Source organism: Copadichromis virginalis, linkage group LG15 (genome assembly GCF_057382275.1).
Source record: "Copadichromis virginalis isolate Kocher_CV1m ecotype Utaka linkage group LG15, C_Virginalis_male_GT1.1, whole genome shotgun sequence".
Lineage (NCBI taxonomy): Eukaryota > Metazoa > Chordata > Actinopteri > Cichliformes > Cichlidae > Copadichromis > Copadichromis virginalis.
The window spans coordinates 22444064-22461015 of record NC_140632.1 but is presented as its reverse complement, the minus strand read 5'-3'; the positions used below and the strand labels follow the sequence as shown (position 1 = coordinate 22461015).

The window sequence follows — 16952 nt, the reverse complement described above, 5'->3', positions numbered from 1 at the left end:
TCTGCATTCTGTTACAGTGACCCCGACCTTTTCCTGGACCCTTTGTGACTTGCTTTCCAGTCCAATCCCCGGAATAGCTGTCCTCTTTGACCCGGACCAGATCGTTATTTAGTTTAACGTCTACGCTCACCTTTTGTTTATGAATATTTTGTGTAAACATTAAACATTATTCTTAAAATATACTTACGAGCTGTTCGGCGTCTTGCGTTTGAGTCCTGTCACTCGTCTGAAACGGTCTCGGCCGTAACAGTAGAATCTGGCCAGCAGTTATGGACTCAGCAGACGCGGAACGGTCAGCCATTCAGAGGCAGGGGGCGATATTAGGAAGTCATGAACAATCTATTCAGTTCCTGTTAGCCCAGCAGCAGACTCTTAGAGATGGTCAAAGTAAAATACTGGAGTCCCTCCAGGCTCTACAAGCGGATATTTCTACTGCTGCTGGTTCCGCCTCGGGCCCCGCGGGCCAAGACTCCGGTACACCAGCTCCTCTGCCTCAACCTGTTGCCGTTGCATCTCCACCTACATCAGCTTTCCGTGATGCTACGTCCCCGGAGCCCGAACCATTTTCAGGGGATCCAGGGAGTTGTAGCGGGTTTTTGCTTCAGGTCGACCTTGTTTTCGGTCGTTCTCCACGCACATTTGTTGCGGATTCTAATAAGATATCTTATTTGGTGGGTAAACTGCGTAATCGTGCACTTAAGTGGGCGGAGGCGTATCTATCAAAGAATCCTTTGTTAACCTGTTCTTATGAGGTGTTTTTGGGGGAATTCCAGAAAACGTTTGCGCACCCCATTTCTGAGGGTAGTTCTGCGCAGAGGCTGCTGGATCTTCGCCAGGGCCGTCAGAGGGTTGCCGATTTTTTGATTGATTTTCGTACTGCCGCCGCCGAAACCGGTTGGCCTGACGACGCTCTGCGTGGGGTGTTTTTCCGGGCATTGAACGAGGGTATGAAAGACCAGCTTGCCTCCCGTGATGAGCCAAAATCTTTTGAGGAACTGGCGTCCCTCTCCCTTCGCATTGACAACAGGTTGTGTGACAGGGAGAGGGACAGGAACTACAAATCCCAGCGCCGTTTACCGCGCTCGTTTCCGGGTACGTCACCGTCGCCGCCTCCGACTGTGGACTCGCATGAGTTTGTCGCCTCGGCTTACGTCACTAATCCCGAGCCGGAGCCTATGCAGATTGGCCGGTCACGGTTGACACCGGAGGAGAGGGAGCGGCGGCGTCGGGCTCATGCCTGTTTTTACTGTGGCTCGCTGGAACACTTGATTGCTGCATGCCCGAAGGAGGGAAAAGGTGTCGCCCGCCGGTAGAATCGGGGATACGGGTGGGCGGTTCGAATTCTGGTCAGAAACCCCGTTTACAACTCCCTGTCACCTTGGAGATGCTACAGATTACTCATTCATGCACAGCCTTATTAGATTCTGGTTCTGAACAGAATTTAATCAGTCTCGATCTCGCTGAACGATTAGGCGTTCCGCTCGTGCGCCTTGAGCCGCCCATTCCAGTTAGAGCGATTAATAACCAGGTTTTCACTAAAATTTCTTTTCACACTGGTCCAGTGTCACTGTGCACTTCGGGGAATCATAGGGAGAAACTCACCTTTTTTGTCCTCGAGTCACCTGATACTCCGCTCACTTTGGGTTATCCCTGGCTGTGCTTACACAATCTGCACTTGGATTGGGAGGGGCAAAGGGTTGTCAGCTGGAGCCCTTTTTGCCACTCCAATTGTCTGACTTCCGCCCGTTTTCCCGGCCCGGGGGAGGCTACGGGGACTGACGAATATGTCCCCGATCTCTCAGGGGTGCCGCCTGAGTATCATGATTTGCGGGAAGTATTCAGTAAGATCAAAGCGCAGTCCCTACCGCCCCATCGCCCTTATGACTGTGCGATTGATTTGCTCCCCGGAGCGTCCCTGCCCAAGAGCCGGTTATATAGTATCTCTAGGCCTGAACGTGCTGCGATGGAGGAGTATATTAGGGCTTCACTAGCGGCTGGGTTAATCCGTCCGTCTTCATCCCCCGTGGCGGCTGGGTTTTTTTTTGTAGACAAGAAGGATGGGTCTCTTCGGCCGTGTATTGATTTCAGGGGCTTGAATGACGTCACTATTAAAAATAAGTATCCCTTGCCACTCATTAGCTCCGCTGTTGAATCGCTACAGGGTGCCACGGTGTTCACTAAGTTAGATCTTCGCAATGCTTATCATTTGGTGCGAATCCGTCAGGGAGACGAGTGGAAGACCGCGTTTAACACCCCCCTGGGTCATTTCGAGTATCTCGTTATGCCTTTCGGTTTAACGAACGCTCCAGCGGTGTTTCAGGCCCTAATAAATGATGTCCTACGGGATTTCCTCGACCGTTTTGTGTTCGTCTATTTAGATGACATTCTTATTTTTTCTAAAACTTTGGCTGAGCATCATTCACATGTCCGAGCTGTCCTTCAACGCCTCTTGGAAAACAGACTGTATGCCAAGGTTGAGAAATGTGAGTTTCATTTGACATCGGTCTCTTTCCTGGGATACATTTTGGCAGGGGGGCAGGTGAAGACGGATCCGGCTAAGGTGAAGGCGGTCACAGACTGGCCTGTGCCTTCTACTCGCAAGCAACTCCAGGGGTTTTTGGGATTTGCAAATTTCTATCGTCGGTTCATAAGGAACTACAGTCTGGTGGCGGCTCCGCTTACACGCCTTACCTCTACGAAGCTTCCGTTCGGCTGGTCCGCCGAAGCAGACAGCGCGTTCACGAAGCTGAAACATCTGTTTTCTACTGCGCCCATCCTCGCTCAACCCGATCCGTCTAAGGCTTTTATTGTGGAGGTGGATGCTTCTGATGTGGGGGTGGGGGCTGTGCTTTCACAACGTGCCGGCCCCTCCTCTAAGCTACGGCCGTGCGCCTTTTTCTCTCGGCGGCTTTCACCAGCGGAACGGAACTATGATGTGGGGGACCGGGAACTGCTTGCCGTTAAGTTGGCGTTGGAGGAGTGGCGTCATCATCTGGAAGGCGCGGCGCTACCGTTCCTGGTGTGGACGGATCATAAGAACTTGACGTACCTACGCGGTGCGAAGAGGTTGAATGCACGTCAAGCTCGTTGGTCGCTGTTTTTCGCACGTTTTAACTTTTCCATTTCCTATCGCCCGGGTTCCAGAAACACCAAACCGAATGCCCTCTCTCGGCAGTTTGACTCTGACACGGGTCCGGCGGAGTTTTCCACCATTCTTCCGGCCGGCTGTACGGTGGGAGCTATTACCTGGGAGGTGGAGGACGCCATCAACCGGGGCCTCCGGACGGAACCGGATCCGGGCACGGGACCGACTAACCGGCGTTTTGTTCCTGCGGCTGCTCGCTCCAAGGTACTGGAATGGGTGCACGCTTCGAGGTTTGCGTGTCACCCGGGCAGGGGCAGGACGACTTCTATGGTTAAGAGACATTTTTGGTGGGCCACTCTGGACAAAGATGTTCGGGAATATGTGGCTGCGTGCCCTGTGTGTGCCAGGTGTAAGTCGCGTACTCACCGTCCTGCTGGGCTGTTGCAGCCGTTATCTACGCCTCATCGCCCTTGGTCCCACATCGCCCTGGATTTTGTTACGGGACTCCCGGTTTCGGCTGGGAAGACCACTATTCTCTCGGTCGTGGATCGGTTTTCTAAGGCTGCTCATTTCGTCGCTTTGGAGAAGTTTCCCACTGCGGCTGAGACGTCTACGTTGTTGTTGGACCATGTTTTTCGGCTTCATGGCATTCCTGTGGAAATAGTTTCGGACAGGGGTCCGCAGTTCTCGTCCCAAGTTTGGGGTTCTTTTTGCGCTGCTTGTCTGAGGCCTTGTCTGAGCTCTGGTTACCATCCTCAGACGAACGGCCAGACGGAACGTTTAAATCAGGAGCTTGAGGCCGCGCTCCGCTGTGTGACCTGTCATAACCCTGCGACTTGGGCCTCGTATCTGCCGTGGGTGGAATATGCCCACAACTCCTTGGTTTCATCTGCTACTGGGTTGTCACCGTTCGAGGCCTCTTTGGGTTATCAGCCGCCCCTGTTTCCGGAGGAGGAGGCTGATCTTGCTGTCCCCTCGGTCCAGCATCATCTACAGCGCTGCCGTCGGGTCTGGTCTCGTACGCGGGAGGCGCTGTTGCGAGCTGTGGCTCGCCAACGTAGCTGTGCCGACCGTCGCCGGTCTCCTGCGCCTGTTTACTCACCGGGACAGAAGGTGTGGCTCGCCGCGAAAGACATCCCTCTCAGGGCATCCTCCCGCAAGTTGTCTCCTCGTTACATCGGCCCCTATTCTGTGGACAGGGTCCTCAGCCCTACGGCTGTCAAGCTCCGTTTGCCTGCTGCCTTGCGGGTTCACCCGGTCTTTCACGTTTCTCAGATGAAGCCGGTGGTGTCTAGTCGTCTGTGCCCGCCTCCGGTGCCCCCGCCTCCCGCCCGGCTCATTGACGGGCACCCTGCGTTTTCTGTCCGGCGCATTCTGGATGTGCGGCGGCGGGGTAGGGGGCTGCAGTTTTTGGTGGACTGGGAGGGTTATGGGCCGGAGGAGCGTTCTTGGGTTCCTCGTTCTTTGATGCTTGACTCTGTGATGGTTTCTGATTTTCTTAGGTCACGTCGTGGGGCGGGTGCTGGTCGGCCGCCGGGTGGCGTCCCTTGAGGGGGGGTACTGTCATGGTCCGGGTGTGTGCCAGTGTGTCTCCCTCCGAGCCGGCGTCTCCACCCCTGGGAGGGGCCTCAGTGTTTTTGCTGATCGCTTACATCTGTGGGTAATTAGCCGGGGACTCATAAGGCCAGCGTTCTCAATCTCTCTTCGCCAGATTCTCTGCTAAACATCAGTCAGTGCAGGCCACCACCATAAATTCCCTACGTGTTTTTTTGAATCACCTTGCCTCACTGTATGTTTGTTTTTTGTGCGCCTCCCTTTTCAGCTACACCTAACTGTCAACCCCTGGCGAAGAGCTTCTACTTGGATGCTGGACCTTCTGGCAGTCCCTCAGGCTATTACCAAAATTACCTACCTGCCTCTCTGCCTCCACGCCAGGAGTTTTTGGATTTACACACCCGGACTACTCACCCCTCTATGTCATCTCCGACCTCCGTTGGCAAGTACGCAGTACGAAGGAGGATTCTGAGCCAAACAACATATTCATATGCCTCCTTATCTATGTTTGAACATCTGCATTCTGTTACAGTGACCCCGACCTTTTCCTGGACCCTTTGTGACTTGCTTTCCAGTCCAATCCCCGGAATAGCTATCCTCTCTGACCCAGACCAGATCGTTATTTAGTTTAACGTCTACGCTCACCTTTTGTTTATGAATATTTTGTGTAAACATTAAACATTATTCTTAAAATATACTTACGAGCTGTTCGGCGTCTTGAGTCCTGTCACTCGTCTGAAACGGTCTCGGCCGTAACACCTTCAAGGTTCAGGAAAATTTCAATAAGCACATGGCCATCTGCTGCCATTTTATAGAAGCTATTAGACCAACACACACACATGCACGCACACAAACACTATATACTCGGTTTGTTAGTCAGTCAGCACTCTCTGCCTACTCCCTAATTAGACTCTGTCACAACTCTGAAGAAATTACACAGATGAGCGCGTGCGTGTACGCGCGCGCACACACACACACGCACACACACACACACACACATTTCTATCATTTAGGACTACACTGGCTCATTACTTGAAGAATTACTGCACTGTTAACCTAAACTTAACCTAATCTTAAACCAAGTCTTAATACTAAGCTTGACTTGTTTTTTGTCACCAAAACAGAAGCAGTTCTATACAGTGTGACTGTGTAAACAGTGTCATATCCACACAGTGTGCTTAATTCTCACACACACACACACACACACACACACACACACACACTCTCTCTCTCTCTCTCTCTCTCTCTCTCTCTCTCTCTCTCTCTCTCTCTCTCTCTCTCTCTCATCAATCTCATGCTCACATGACTCCACCTCAGCATCATCCAAAGATCGCCTAATCGAATCTGATGGGGAGGGAAAGTGAGTGACAGAGTGTGAGAGAGTGTTAATGTGTGTGTGTGTGTGTGACAGAGAGACAGTGAGTGAGAGTCTGGGAAGCTCTCCAAAATAGGACGTACCCCCTCCAATCACCAGCTGTTTACCTCAGATAGCTCCCACTAAATTTGGAGGACCACACACACACACACACACACACACACACACACACACACACACACACACACACACACACACACACACACACACCAAGTGTGTGACAGTTGCAACACAAAAAGAGAACACTTGCTGTAATATACTACATGCCTCATCACTTCTCTAAACACAGATACACAGCAAATCACGCACTGAACTGTTGATATGCACACCCATATGGAAAAGATATATATAAATCTTATAAAGTTTGTATCTGTCTTGTGTGAAACTTATATGAAAAGCATATAAGAGTGAAAACAGATATAAGATCCCTTGAAAAATTACAACTTGTATGTTTTGGATACTTACTAAAACAATGTATGAAAGTAATGAGAAAGTGGCCACTTTCATGAGTAATCACATATAAGTTTTTACTATTTCTTTTCCGTATGGGCTTCAAGAAAAGCAAATGATTAACAAACACAGACACAGGAAACCCACCAACAGGCCACCAGAATCCAGACACGCACACACACACGCACAGAATGTCTAGTTCCCAAAAACTGTATTAATCCATCACACGTTCCCAAATTGTGTCAAAATCCAATAAAATCTTAAGGAAACATTTCCAGGTTGATATCAAAATTGAAACTCAAAAGTTCAAAACATTACAAGATGTAAGTATGCATTTTTAACTATGCTGCTCAGCTGTAGAAGCAGAATGTTAAAATTTAAAAAGTATATTTTTTATGCCGCATTATGCAGCAGTTCTCAACCTGGGGCGGCAAATGATTTATTGAACCAAAAAATACATAATTTCGAATATGCAAATGTCTCACCATGTTGTTAATCTTTGTGATAAATGCTCTTTTCCTGTGAAATAATAAATGTGTGCAGCCTCTAGCCTCCCTGCTTTTATTATTTGGATAAAAACAGCTTTAGTATTGTGTGTTGTCCAAGTTTTGGGCAGCCACTCAATTGCATAACCAGCCTGTTAGTCATTAAATTACTCATTAAACCATCCAGACTGCTTTCCAAGTTCAGCAACAAAACATGGAAAGAAACTCGACACCGTACACTTCTACTTTGTTTCTGTCATGAATCTCAAAATAAAACAGCACCATTGCTTTAAATTAATCAGAGCAATTTCCAAATGTTTCATGATTAAATTGCAGTAGAAAAATAAGAATAAAACAGAGCTTGGATTGTTGAAAGAGTAAGCCAAACAGAAAGTGGTATAACATACCTACAATCAGGTGTACTATAGAACAATCAGTCAGAACCTGAAATTATTTACAGCTGAAATGAATCATATTAACCATTAATAAAGGGCTGGGAAACCTTGTTCTTATCACTGACCCAATCATTACTGCAGACCTTGCAACAACAGCTTCCCCCATCATACCCATATACCAGGTTTCTTGGTCAGAAAATGCTGAAGATGCACCTAAGAAAGCCATGTCAACAAGCTCACTGGGTATTGCAACACATATCAACCAGTGGATGTTAACTCTGTGTGTTAAGTTGCTTCAGAAGTCTACATAACAGAACCACTCTGGTATGGTTATCTATCAGTAAGTTTTAGCTTTTAGGCGTATCTTGATTTTAGACCAAAACAGTAGCATGGCTTCAGTGTTGTTGCTCAGCATATTAACTCTAACACCATCATACTTACAGCAAGGAACAGACTACACCACAAGCCATACAGAACAAATTACAAAATATCCTCTATGTTACATTATGTAATCACTCACTATTTAATTGGCTAACAAACATATCAGAACACTTGTAGAGCCTGTACTAATTAACGACTGCAATCCTTCACTACGAGATGCATGACGTGTGAAGGATATTGGACAAGTGGAGGAAGACCCAAATTTGTGGGGCAGGACAATGAGTTTCATAAAAGAAAATATCCTAAGATCAGGACATTTAAAGAAATCTTTTTTTAACTTGTTTTATTAAAGAAAAAGAGCAACTACTCTGTGAGTAAGGCAGCCATTAAATCGGTCAGTCCGCCACTCGCTGAAACAGTTCATTAGTCAGTCAGTCTGCAGATTCACTAGAAATGGATGTTTTGTTGTTAAGGGGGATGCTCATTAGATATAAAACACACACAGACACACACAAGTACACACACTCACAAAAGGAAGCTGCAGTCTCTGCGGACCTATTAGTGCATCTCCGTGTCATCTATCTGAGTTCAAGCTCTCTATTGTTTGTGACACATCACACACACACACACACACACACACACACACACACACACACACACACACACAGAGAGAGATACAACTATGCAACCACCCCCTCAACACATGCACACACGCAGTAAACACTGCAGCACCTGTCAGTGACTCCGGGGAGCTATATTGGTGTTTAGGAGCAGCCGTTATAGAAGTATACGGGCCAATTAAAACACACTCTTTTCTTGACAGGCTCAACAATCTGAAATCAGGCTGCGTCTGCGAATAAAACAAAAAAGAGAAAGACTGACACTGCTTGCGTAGAGAGGTGTGTGTGCGTGAGCGAGAGAGTGTGAGCGAGAGAGAAAGAAAGAGGTAAACCAAGAAAGACAGCAGTAGGTAGCTGAGAGCCACACCAGGTGGTGGATGTGCCTGTTTGCTTAAATCACAACATGCTGATGCGTGTGTGCATGTCCATGAGTGTGTTTGTGTGGGCATGTGTGCACGGCAGATGGTGCGTGACGACTGTATTGCTCCCAGCAGCACAGCTGTCCAAGGCAATACACCCTGGACACACACCTCTTCATCGAGTTAAATAACATCAACATACAGATGCGCGCACACACACACACACACACACACACCAAACACTCTTCAGCCTTTCAATAATTACATTTTTAGAGGTTTCATTCAAAAATATGGATTGTTTAATACACAATTTGAATTTGCATAAGTCGTGAGTCAAAATCAAAATGTGTATTAAAGTATCCATATTTTTGAGGGCCATCTGGACCCTTTTGTTCTGTGTGAGGATTGTGTGTTAGTCCTGAGCCTGTCGATTCTCTCTGGGTACTCCGGCTGGGGAGAACAATTATTCATCATAAAATTATACTTAGTGTTGCACAGCATCACATTTTACTTATGAAATTTGTACTGTTGGGGCGGGGGGGGGGGGGACTGAAAATCATTATCATTTCTGATTAAATTTAGATTTCCTGCGGGTATCCTAGTCCTTGCAGTTTGTTCCTTTTGTATATGATCTGAGTTCCAGACTGGGTTGAGCTGGTCCCATCTCCACCCAAGGGTGTAGACTTCAGTTTCCTGCATTTCAGCCACTGCACCTGCTTCCCATCAGCCTCATCTGAAGCAATATATATAGACCGGCTCAAGTCTCCTTTCCCTTACCAGATTGTCAAACTCCTCAGTGTGGTAACCAGGCTCCTAGATGGCTTCCATGCATGCTAGTATTCCCAGTGCTTAAGCTTGTGTTCTCCTGTCTCACAGAGTTATATGTGTGTCTGAAGGGCAACCTTGCAGCCACACTTGTACCCAGAAAAACTGTGGATCCCTTACCTCTTGTCCTCATCCACTGTCCACCCTCCAACGTCTCAGTGACTTCAAGAACAAATCACTTGCCTTCCACGGTACAGCCATCTCCATCTCTTCAAGTAAATCAGACTCTTCCAATCCAAACTATAGTAACGCGCTCAGACTGACCCACCTTTACTCGATCCATGAACTCTCCTGGATGGCACAGTTTCCCATATCATAAACGTGTTGCATTCAATCCTTTTTCAGAGCCACATTTGCCAATAAACTCTATTTTGAATATCACCCAGTCTATCTTGGATCCTGCCTTAAGAGTGTACTATAAAACTAACATCACCACTGGTATTGAAAGTGGGCACCCGTTTGCTTTGCTTTCATTCTGCACTGTGCCGCCCAACTGAAAACAAAAATGCCCCTTGTTAGACGTGTGATGGCTTGGTAAATCGTCCTGGGTCCACCCTGCCTTTCACCCAAAGAAAGCTGGAATAGTCTTCAGCCTCTGCACGATCCTGAACTGAATGGAATTTGAACTCCTACCAATTGGCAGTTGCTAAGGGAATTCAGATTTATATTCCCACTGTAGCATGTCCGCTAAATAGGTTTGCAAGTAATCCCTGTATCACTGAGCCTTCTGTGTATCCAGATCCCCAGGGTCGCATCTGAACAAAAATAAGTTGAATAATTAAGAATATGACTCACGGCTGAGCAGCAGGTCTTCCTTTTCAGGTTTGATACAGCCTTACAACCTTCTGCTAACATGCATGCTCTCGTACATATAGCTCAACATTAGTAGCAGAAAAATGGCACCAACAGAGAAGTACCAAAAACTGTAGTTCTTCTAGTGGCCACTTGGAGTCAATCAGTAGACTCGCCTGTGTAACTGCAAACTGGTACAACAGGCAGTTTTGGGCTCTGTGGCTAGTTTTCCACTTCATAGGAACTTTACAATAACACCATACAATACCAACTTTTAAATCTTTTTTATAATAACTCAGCCACTTTGTTAGGGCTTAAAGTTAGTATCATCTTTTACATACAGTCTTTGGTGTTTATGGGAGGCATCATTGTTCCACTTAAATATCTTTTTTTTTTTTTTAGATCAGCCCAAATCTTCTCTCACCTGTGTTCTCATTTAGTTTGGAAATAAACATCAAGATGTTAACAAGTGACAGCAACCTCATGCCTCGTCGCACCCACAGAGGACATTATACGCTTGATAATTGCGTGCAGGAGTTTTGTGGCTACACAGACACAGACACACACTAATGTAAATCAGATGTGTGGTTGACAGCTACACAGATACAGCAGCCAACAGTGACTGAATTAATCTGATGAAGTGAGAGGCATACGGCGGTAACACTATTAAGTGGGATTATTTACTTGCAACATGAATCCCTCTGATTTGGTGAACCGGCGGGAGGAAATATACACTGAACAACTCACATTAAACATTTTGCACTGACAGAAGAAAAATAAATACATCAGATGATATTAAAACATTCTAACAACCCTTCTGTGACACAGAGGAGGAGGAAGGAAGACGGAGCCAGCTGGAATAACTACACTAATAATAATAATAATAATAATAATAATAATAATATTATGAGGCACTGCCCACCTGCTCTAGCTTGAGCAAAGCTGCTGAAAAAATGTGATTTATTTTGTCCTTAGTTGTTACATTGCAGCAATGATGTGATGAGTAGATTTACACTTTGAGCCCTACAGTTAAACCTGCACTTAAACAACTGCTGAATCAACCTATAATTCAAAATGCAAATGATGATTTGCCCCTTCTGCTTATTTATAACATTTCCTGCATGCGTCAGACTAAATAAGTCAGTTCAGCGAAAGACGCAAACGTGAGAAGATTTTAAGTTTTGCAACTGCATGCACAAAGCATGAATGCATGAATTTGTGATGAATTTCCCAAAACATTTTCCATCTTTATATAAGAAGAGTAACACAATAAGAAGAAAAAAATAAATCAACACTGCGACATTGATCGCTACATAATACCACAAGTATCTGACACAATCTGAGATATAATATTCAAGCTGTAATAAATATGTATCAGCCTAATATTTCTGTCCAGTGCCCATATAGCCTGGTGCATTCCCCTCAGATATAGAAAACCAGCAGTGTGCAGTGCAGCAGAGATATCCTTCCTTATATTCACACTAACATGGTGAGTCTTCTGCTCGGGGTAAAACAAGACAAGACGTTTATTTCAACATGCAGCAAAGAGACTAAAACTGATGCAATTAACAGGAGCAGAAAAGAACAAGAGGAAACAGCAAATGTTGCTGAACTGGGGTGAAATATTGTTATATTGTACCTCCTGTCGTGAAAATTTAATTTCCATTTAGACATGCATAGAGTCAAAGCTAATCTAATTTAATCTGCCCTCTCTTCTATTTCCCCCTAATGTCTCTTCTCCTTGCTATGGCTGCCTCTTTTCCATCCTTTCATCTTCTCTCAACTCTTCACCCCTCTCCCCTCACCCACTTCTTCACCTTCTACTTCGTTTACCCTCCTCTCTTCTTCTTCTTTACCATCCCTTCCTCTACTATTTTTACCCCAACTGAGGTTTATTAATGAGGTGCAAGTTTTTATATTGTGAGAGAGAGGGGAGGGGGCGGGCGGTGGGGGCAGAGAAACAGATAAAAACAAAGCAAGTGAGAAAGATAAGAGAGAGATGGAGAATGAGACAAGGAGGCTGAGAGAGGTAGGAAATGAGTGAGGCAGATAGAGAGAGGGGGGACGAGGTGGCCGTTGGGTTTTTATAATTGGCTGTCTATGACTCAGAAAGGGTGAGTACAGTATCCCTCTGACACACACACGAACAGACACACACACATACATTCAAAGAGATCACATTTCCACTCTTGCCTCCCCTAACATGACATGAAGCCAGCTTCTGAAGCCTCGGGGCTCTGAACATTTAAATTATCTCCTATCTCCTCGGCTCACTGTGGGCTAAAGATCACAGATTCAGCTTCACAGCAGCAGCACCGACTTTCATTTCCTCCTGATTCGCCTAATTAGCATTGCTAACGACTTCTCCATACAATGTCCCTGTTTTAACCTGTGTATTAACCCATACAAGGATATTGTAAGTAGCTTTTACTCTTACTGATGGAGTAGTGCCATCCCTGTTGGCAGCAAGAACATTATCTTCCATTTTTACATGCGAGTGTTTATCTGTGCGGGAACCATCTGGACTAAAATGCACAGTGCAGTGCCGTTGTGTTATATCAGTACAATGCAGGTATCAAATAAACTTATTAAGTATGTCAGATGAATGAGATTTTCACATAATCATAAATAATGCAAATTGCAGGTAATTACCTGATCACCAAGTAAAATATTAAAGGCTGCAAATTAATATAATTTTAAAACCCAGTTATGACATTTATGGCCTTTTTTAGTTTACCTACATTAACCGCAGAGCTGACACTGGCATATTTAAAAATGAAAAAAGTCATGTGCATCTCTCCATTGTATACCTACATTGTATGACTGTAGAAAATAATAGAAAGGGGTCCTACTTTTAACCGGATTTATGGCCTCTGAATTATTCAGTTCATATTCTTGTTGCTCACTTTAAACGAGGTTAGTGCATTGTGTATTTTGTATTTTGCAAATTTTAGAGTGAACTTGATAAAGCAGGGTATGCTTTTGGGTTGTGGTTACTTTGTTACTGACAAGTTGGGTTTCTCAGTATGACTTATCCCTTGTTCATTATGTCTGGTTAAAAACATTCTCGAAAGTAGTAGTCTTTAAAACAACTATTATGCCCTGTTTGTTGCTTTTATCTTTTAAATACAGGTACATCAGGTACATAAGTGACCTCTATAATGATTCAAATGACTAATGACTAAATGACTTTAATGTGATGGTTTTTGTGTTATCTACAGTCAAAAAGTACACCCTATATCAGTTTTACAGGGGGTGGATAACTTGAGTTTGTTGTGCAGGTTTTGCCACCCATAAACCATGAATCATGAACTGTATAGCATTATAGTATTCTAGAGTCAAATGTGGTGTTGTCCGTTTGACAGCTGAAGCTTGACTGAAACTGGGTCATGCAACAGGACAAAGCAAGGGCGCCATCAAATCAAGGTTGCAATGGCCCAACTAAAGTCCAAACATCAACCTGACAATGAGCTGTGCATAAATGAATGTGCACAAACCTCAATGAAGAGAAAGAATGTAAAAAGAGTTTGAATAATTAAATAAATTCTTTATTTTGTCAGAATCCATCCTTCAGGTTGCTTAAAAACATAACTTTGTGAAACTGCTTGAACTTTCATGATTAAATTAAGATGATATAAACAATCTTCGCTTTAGAAATTGCACTTTTGTTTTCAGTATCAGTGAAATCGGTCATGAGTGGCTTTAGAAGTACAACTGAAAATAATAACAGTAACCTAGCTCCCACTAACACTGAGAGAAATGAGCCCCTGACCTTGAGCTAGAACTATTTTGTTAAACTACACATTTTAAGATCAAGAATTCACTTCCATGATTAAAAAAAACAACATGTTTTAAGCTTGTGAGCAAAAGAATAGTGCAAGTGTCTCTCTGGTGAGGACAGTACGACATTTTAAAATAAAGAAATCCAAACATAAGTTCAATATGTACTTTCATTAATTTTAAAGACAGTACTTCATGTTTCAGAGAGGCAGACAAACATCAGGACACTGCATACTGTTCTTATTCTAGTAAGCAACAGTCTCCCTCTGATCTATCATTAAAAAAATCCATCCTAGGTGGTTTCTTCATAAGACTGTTGTGTCAGTCAGAGTTAATGATGTACAAAAAAACCTGTGTACACCTGCTGCACTCAAGGGGCAGAGAGACTGAGACATATTTGTAAAAAGTGAGCAGCAGAAAAGTTTGCAGCTCTTTAATGAAACACCCTACATGCATCAGACTCGCTCTGCTAGGTAGCTGCTCCTTAATATTCCCAAAGCTTTCACAGATGTAAGTAAAACTGGCTTTTCTCATAAAGGACCACGGGCAAAAGGAAGGAAGAACCTACAAGGCCTAATTAAATGAGACATGCTACCTTCTGTTCAGGACTAAAGAACCGTGTTGAAGTCACTTTCACAGGAAGTTTGTGTCATTGTTTCCGATTCCAGCAGACAAAACTTTCTTCTCTCCTTATGTTCATGTGGGATTGTTATTGATGATACCAAAGTCTTGTAATAAAACTTTTAGATCCTTTGAGATATCAAGCAAGAAGTAAGACCTGATGCTCTGTGGCCAGGCAGAAATGCAGATATGCAGTATAGACATTTGGTCAGACAGTCCCTGTGGGCAGAGCGCATACTGTGGTCAATCTATTATAAAACTGACCTTCCCAATTAGTCTGCTCCTTCTGGATTATCAGAAACCGCAGATCTCACATTTGCCAAAGTGCAGCGCTGGATGGTTTCTTGTGAATGAACAGTGCATTTTAAAAAAAACAAAATAACAGTGAAGAGGCCATGACGCAGTCATTACAACTGTGTGTTCTTATTGCCTGTTTACCCCGTGTCTCAAAACAAAACGGGTTTTATCCAAATTTATGATCCAAATGACAACGATTAGCTTCACTTGCGAATGAAAAGTAATGACTCACCATGCTGTGAAGTTAGATGAGCCTTCCCAGCTCTTGTTAATAATTTACACTGCAGCCTCAATCATTTTTGACCCATGGGGGGAAGTAAAAAGAACTACACAGATGCTCTGCTACACATTCGCACAAGGCTCACTGTAAACTATGATACAATGACTGCTGTGTTTGGAGAAACATGGACCATAATTTGTGGTGGAATTTTTTAATTTACAGATTAAGGCTACTGCATGGTGCTGTAAACACAGCAGTTCTTTGAAATGACTAAAGGAATAGAATAAATAGAAAGAACTATATGTGAAGAGGATTTTTATTGTGAAGAAAATAACATTTGCGTTCTTGCTCTGCTGGCTTTGCAGGAAATAATTCAATGATCTTACGTGAAGAGGCAGAACCACCAGCTCTAGCAGTTTGGCTGTAGTCTGCACAAAATCCAGGCAATCCTTGACACCATAAGTGCGTCTCAACCTTTGTCACGGAGCGCTCCTACTCCGCTCCGGCTCCGCATTCAATGAAACACCATTTGACAGAGTCACACATCTCATCACAACATCGGAGACGCTTTCATTTTGAGACTTTCAGTTTTTCACACTCTACTAACCCTTGGTAAAATCGCTTCTTTTTGGTGAACAGCTCACAAGCAGTTTGGTCACGTATTTGGTGAATTGATTTTTGGGCCATGTGACCTAATTCCTCCTGGAAACTAAAGACTGAGAAAAAGCTGTGAGTCAGAAAAACATCAAAGAAGAATGTGTTTACGGTTTATTTATCAGTGAGACCTCATGTTTTAGTCCCATTCTGCAGTTTAGGATTCAGGTGGGAGTATGTTTAGTGCCTGTATTTTATTGTATTGCATTTTATTATATTTTAATTTTTTTTAAAAATGTATATGGGGGAGGGCATGCTGAATGTCCAAAACACATCTTACAAAAAGAGTAAAGGTAGATGAAATATAGTGGATTTAAAACAACAACAACAACAAAAAACAGATTTGTGACTGGTCCACGGTGTGCCCCTCCTCTAGCCATGACCGTAAATTAGACAAAACTTGAATAAAATGGTAAATGGCCTGTATTTATATAGCGCTTTACTAGTCCCTAAGGACCCCAAAGCGCTTTACATATCCAGTCATCCACACATTCACACACTGGTGATGGCAAGCTACATTGTAGCCACAGCCACCCTGGGGCGCACTGACAGAGGCGAGGCTGCCGGACACTGGCGCCACCGGGCCCTCTGACCACCACCAGTAGGCAACGGGTGAAGTGTCTTGCCCAAGGACACAACAGCCGAGACTGTCCAAGCCGGGGCTCGAAGCGGCAACCTTCCCATTACAAGGCGAACTCCCAACTCTTGAGCCACGATCTTGAGCCACGATCAAAAAAATGTATGAATAGATGGATGGATGGTTTTTGAAAACTCTCTTCCTCCAGTTTTTGTCTCTGTGACTTATGGCACTATCACACTACAGTCAATGCCAAAAGTACTGACAGTAGCACCCCTGCCAATATAAACATTTTATTTATTTACCAATAAACACTTTTAAAACTTATAAAATCCTTGTCACTGTTCTTCACTATAGAAACAAAATAACATCATAAATAATATAAATAAAAACTCAAGTGGAAAAGTTCTTGAGGAACAAACTTTGTGCCACTGCCAAAAATTCTGGTTACGACTGTATTGTCTGTATAGAAATTCTGGACT

The 16952-nt window shown here is 44.3% G+C and overlaps 1 protein-coding gene and 1 long non-coding RNA gene across 3 annotated transcripts in view; one reads left to right on the top strand and one right to left on the bottom strand.

Annotated features, from left to right (window-relative positions):
* The window catches only part of galnt14 (UDP-N-acetyl-alpha-D-galactosamine:polypeptide N-acetylgalactosaminyltransferase 14 (GalNAc-T14)), a 237701-nt gene that overhangs the window by 144006 nt on the left and 76743 nt on the right, over positions 1–16952 (bottom strand). The window lies entirely within an intron of this gene.
* Positions 4373–5274, top strand: LOC146692420 (uncharacterized). The gene is made up of 3 exons (XR_014915186.1): positions 4373–4814; positions 4908–5085; positions 5172–5274. It is a non-coding gene; the product is annotated as an uncharacterized LOC146692420 (long non-coding RNA).